This window comes from Alligator sinensis, unplaced genomic scaffold (genome assembly GCF_000455745.1).
Source record: "Alligator sinensis unplaced genomic scaffold, ASM45574v1 scaffold495_1, whole genome shotgun sequence".
In the NCBI taxonomy this organism is placed as follows: domain Eukaryota; kingdom Metazoa; phylum Chordata; order Crocodylia; family Alligatoridae; genus Alligator; species Alligator sinensis.
The window spans coordinates 250,228-255,340 of record NW_005842931.1 but is presented as its reverse complement, the minus strand read 5'-3'; the positions used below and the strand labels follow the sequence as shown (position 1 = coordinate 255,340).

General features: G+C 51.1%; 1 long non-coding RNA gene across 1 annotated transcript; it reads left to right on the top strand.

The window, feature by feature from the left end:
* Nucleotides 1-22: 22 nt before the first annotated feature.
* LOC112548109 lies at nucleotides 23-4,429 on the top strand. Its single transcript, XR_003091918.1, has 3 exons — nucleotides 23-329; nucleotides 1,391-2,098; nucleotides 2,348-4,429. It is a non-coding gene; the product is annotated as an uncharacterized LOC112548109 (long non-coding RNA).
* Nucleotides 4,430-5,113: the final 684 nt, after the last annotated feature.

Sequence of the window (5,113 nt, the reverse complement as noted above, 5' to 3'; positions counted from 1 at the left end):
GGGGGGCGCGGCCGCGGGCGGCGGCACGTGGAGCCCGGCGGGGAGGCGCGGGGGTCGCCCGCACCCGGGCACGACGTTTCAGAGCAGAAGAGCTGGAGCTGCCTTGCGCTTTGCCAAGCCACAGGTCCCTCCTGCCCGGGCTCCTGTGTCACAGCTGCCGCAAAGGAGAGCGAACATGCTACAACCAGGGTTTCTGCCACTGTCCCTCTCTCGCCGGCAGCCTCCAGCATTCAAGGTCTAGGAAGCTCTACTTGACTGGCTGTGCCCCGCGCCACCACGTGCATAGCTACTGATGTCCCTTTCTCCCAAGAATTTGTCCCAAGAATCAGGTAGATTTTAATGAGCCATGAAGGCAAGTGGCTCCCTCAGCGCAGCCTGACTAGAAATGCTGCTGCCACTGCTGGGCAGTTGGATTTAAACTTTGGGTGGAGCAGGAATCAAAGGGAGGTGCAAGGGCACCAGTGCACCCCCCTGGATCCGCCCCGGTGTCAGGCATGATCCATCCACCCCTGAGAGCAGACTTGCCTTACAGGTGTGCAGGTCCACACACAGTCTAGACACAGAAGCACGCAGTCTATTTCAGTGAGTGACTCTGAACTCAGGTCCCTGAAGATCCTTTGAAGGGTGCCCCAAGGTGCGAGAGGATTAGTGAGCTGTGAGGAGATAAGTAGATCCTGCAGCTCTGTGAGGGCATGGGCACTGTAATGTATAAGGTAGTTTTTAATTGGTTGCCACTCAATTCACAAAAGTTATAGAGATCAGCCCTGAGTCCAAGGTAGGGCACCTTAAATCTGAAAAGGTTGAGATGCACTGATTTATAAACTAGATCCACAAACACCCTTAGCTTATACCTCATGAAGAACGAGGCATGCCCTTGATTCACACACACACACACACACACACACACACACTGCAAATCCCTAGAACAAGCAATGACATAAGGAGCTTTGAGATGAGGTGCATGCCGGGAGATAATGTTCAGTTCCCAAGTGGGTCACAGGGAAGTCAACTGCACAGCAAAGTGGGATAGTGGGTTTCCAAGGATCATATATGGACTTATCTGCAGCATAGTAGCCAGAGAGGATCATGAAACCAGTCACACACAGGGCTCAGCCTGTTTGTATGAGAACCCAACTAACTGCCCAGTGCTAGGGGTGGGTACTAGAAAGGGTTAAGAAAGGTTGAAAGAGGAGGGGGAGCTACAGCTATCTCACTGGGGAGAGCTCTTTTGATGCCCCCTGGGTTGGGGTTGGAGGGGGAGCACTCTCTATGCCATATCCCTGTGTTAAGTTGTAAGGCTCCCTGCTTTCCCATTGTCATATTCGTCATCATCATCATCATTATCCTCATCACTGTACTCACCATTGTCCTCATTCTCTTCTTCCACAAGGACCTACAAAAGAACCATAGAGACTTGGACTGGCTAATAGTGCACCACACTCTCCCAGTGAGGGTATGGAGACACAGAGAGGGATGAAGAACTGACCCAACCATCCCAGGAAAACCTGCCAAGATGATAGAGAGACTATTGACCGCCTCCTGTGGCTCTGCCTCCATGCCAAGGGAGTGTGGAAAAAGGTAAGCCGACTCCTTAAAGTGATGGCAGGAGTCAGGCTGATGACAAGGGAGGCAGCACTGTATGGACACCTGACTAAACAGCAGGTGTCCCAACAGCTCACTTCGACCAGTTTGTGTCCTGCGTCAGAAGTGCCCTGTGGCAATGCAGGAACCTACTGGTGTATGGACATAGAGCTCAAGGAAACAGACTGCGTCAAAATGTTTCTGAGTGAACTCCAATCCTACTACCAGAGTGGTGGGAGAGGACAGAGAAGAAGCAGCCAAATCCACTTGGCAAAGCAACTCTTAGCAAAGGCTATTCAAAGACACTCGGAGAGGCTGACTGGTCGGCAATAACGAAGACGACAGTGACACAACCGGACCTCGACACAGCAATGATGACAACAGTAGTGTCAGCAGTAGCAGAAGCAACTGTGAGAGTGACAGTGACAACAGCCAAGACAGGGAATAAGCAGACAATGTAAACCCCAACAGCGGGATGAAAACTAAGAGACTGTGTTATGGAAAGGACTGCGAACAGGTGTGTGGGGGTGCGGATGCATGTGGGCGACCATTATAACGGGTGCATGGGTTTTAAATGCATTTTAAGCTTTGTATAGAAATGCTTATCCAGGATGCTGTATATATATATAGAAATATATTTTTCCCTGCTTCCCCATTGCTGTCACCACTGCTCCTCATGGCAGGGGCAGGGAAGCAGCCTGGTGGAGTCTTCCAAAAAGTCCTCCCTTTTGTGAGCTGCTGATGCTGATAAAGTTTCTCTTCACAGATTGCAGAACTGCTCAAAGAGAGTCCTGCCTCCATGGAGCAGAGAAACATGTCGGGCCAGAGGGCTCAAGGAAATGGTGCACAGAGGGTTTTCTCTGCCAGGATGTTGGCGCAAATCCCCAGTAATGCAGTGGCTGATAAGGGCTTCCAGCAGCCCAAGAAGAGGACAACGTTACATCCCCACAGTGACAGAGGGCTGATACTACCCCTCAAGACACTGGGGACAGTAATAATTAATAACCCTCCTAGGATCTGGTCCTTTCCTTGTAGGTTACTTAGTAGGCCCTGTAGGCTCCTCAGTCCACATGCTCACCCAGTCCTCACAACAGCCACTGAGCAGAGCCTCTAATTCATTCACCCCTCTGATGTAGGGCTGGTTGATTGTTCCCAGGATGCAGCGGAGGCTGCAGCACAGACTGTGTGGTGCCCTGCTGCCTCAGGGAATCCTTGGCCCTGGGCTCAGGGTAGGTGCCCAGACCCCAGGCAGTGTATGGGGAGGGTTGGGTGCCCAAGGAAGGGACTGTCGGGGAGCTGTGTAGGGAGACAGGGGGAAAAAGGGCCGAGTCTTAGGCAACTTACTTGTGCAGGTTGCCTGTCTTGGGCTAATAGAGACCTCCCTCCATGCAGAAGGAGCCAGCCAGAGGGAGAGACAATTCCAGAATAGCCAGTGGCTAGTGCTTACCAGGCATGGAAAACCTGGGTTCATCTCGTCCCCACCCTACCAGATTTGGAGTTGGAGCTTGAACCCACATCCCAGATGAGTGCTCTAATCACTGGGTTATTGCTGGCTCCAGAGTGGCTCTTTCTGTTTCCCTAGATGGAGCTGCACCGTATTGTATGGACCATTACGTCTGCCTTGGGCCAGAGAGAAAAGCCAGCAGTCAGTACCCCCCAGAGACAAAGCATGAATCCCTCCTCCAATGAATATTGAATGATTTATGCAAAGAAGAACAGCTCCGCCAGGAAAACAAAGCACCACATCCCAGACTAGCCAGTATCCTGTTGGCCAAGCCTCTTTGAGGATGTGAATCTAAAGAATTTGCCTAAGGCCATGCAGGAAGTCTGTGGCAGAGATAATGGACCTCAGCTCTCCCACTTCCTAAGCCAGCCCTGAGCAGGGCACCACCCTGCTTTTTCAGGGCAGAGAGAGTCTCTCACTCACTATGTCACTGGATAGTACTGAGCTCAATAGAACCCCAATCTGGGGTTAGCGATACAAGTCCTAAAGTTTTCAAGATCAGGTTGTACAAACATGTGGTTTGGATGGCTTAATCAGGGATGATCCTCCCTTGAGCAAGGGAGTCAAACTAGATGACCTTGAGGTACCTTCCAGCCCTACATTTCTGTGACTCATTCAGGTGTTGGCTCAGTGTTGTTGCTGTCAGGTGTTTCTGCCCTCAGTGGTGCTGCAGAGGTTGGTGGGTCACCAGCTTCTGCTGTGAGAATATTAGTAGTCTCTTTTCTCCCCCCTCAGCCGCCCAGGCACAAGCATGAGGGTTTGCATCACTCAAGCAGCCCTGGCTGGGAATTTCCAGCCCGTCAGCCCCCAGCGCACCAGCCAATTGCTGAACGCTAGTCGTGTCGTGTTATTTCCTGGTGCCTGCTGCCCCGTGACAGCCTGTGATGGTAAATAATCTTGTGCCATGGAGGAGCTGGAGAATGACGCTGAGGGTCCAGGTCTCTGCAACCCACAGACCCTTGTGAGCAGGGAGAGTGGGGCAACATCAAGGTTTATTATGCAACTTCTCTCCCCAACCACTCCCCCATGTATAGGCAGCCCATAAATAGATCAGCTTCACTTGTTCCTCTGTGTCAGCTAAGGGGAGGGTTATATCCCTCCCTCTGCCTTCTAGCCATGCAATGGAGGGAGAGATGGAGGTGCTAGAATTGTCCTGGCTTTGGTTTTTCAGACATGCTTTGCACCTTGTTCATTCCTTTCTGTCCTGGTCTTCCACGTGTGTTTGGGACCCACTTCTTAAAGGAGAAGACAGCTGCTTCTTTGGAGCATGGGGGCAATCCAGACTCTGCCCCATGTGGGCCTAATTCTGAGTTATCCCACCCTTGTGTGGTTGGGAGCAGTTGTTGTGAGTCCCCCTCATGCTGCCCAAGTGGTGGTGCAATTCAGGGTAGTGTCGAAGCTGATCTAACTTCCCAATTTTCCAGTTTTCTCAAACTGGTCAAAATGAGCTGTTAGGGACCCCTGCTTTTTAGTCAGGTGTCCATACAGTGCTGCCTCCCTTGTCATCAGCCTGACTCCTGCCATCATTTCAAGGAGCCGGCTTACCTTTTTCCACACTCCCTTGGCATAGGGGCAGAGCCATAGGAGGTGGTCAATGGTCTCTCTATCATCTTGGCTGGTTTTCCTGGGATGGTTGGGTCAGTCCTTCATCCCTCTCTGTGTCTCCACACCTTCACTGGGAGAGCACGGTGTGCTATTAGCCAGGTCAAGTCTCTGTGGTCCTTTTGTAGGTCTTTGTGGAAAAAGAGAATGAGGACAATGATGAATACAGTGATGAGGATGATGAGGATGACGAATAGGACGACAAGTGAAAGCACTGGAATGGGGATAGGTGTGCAGGCTTATGGGTGCGTAGGTGTGCAGTGCAAACTTTGTAATGGGACTGAAATAATTTAAATGTCAAAGTGTGCTTTGGTCTGTCAAGTGAACCACAGTGTTCACTTGCTGGCTTGCTAGAGGTACAGTTATATCTATATATATCTATAAATATATCTATAGATATATATTGCAAACCCCCCCCACACCCAC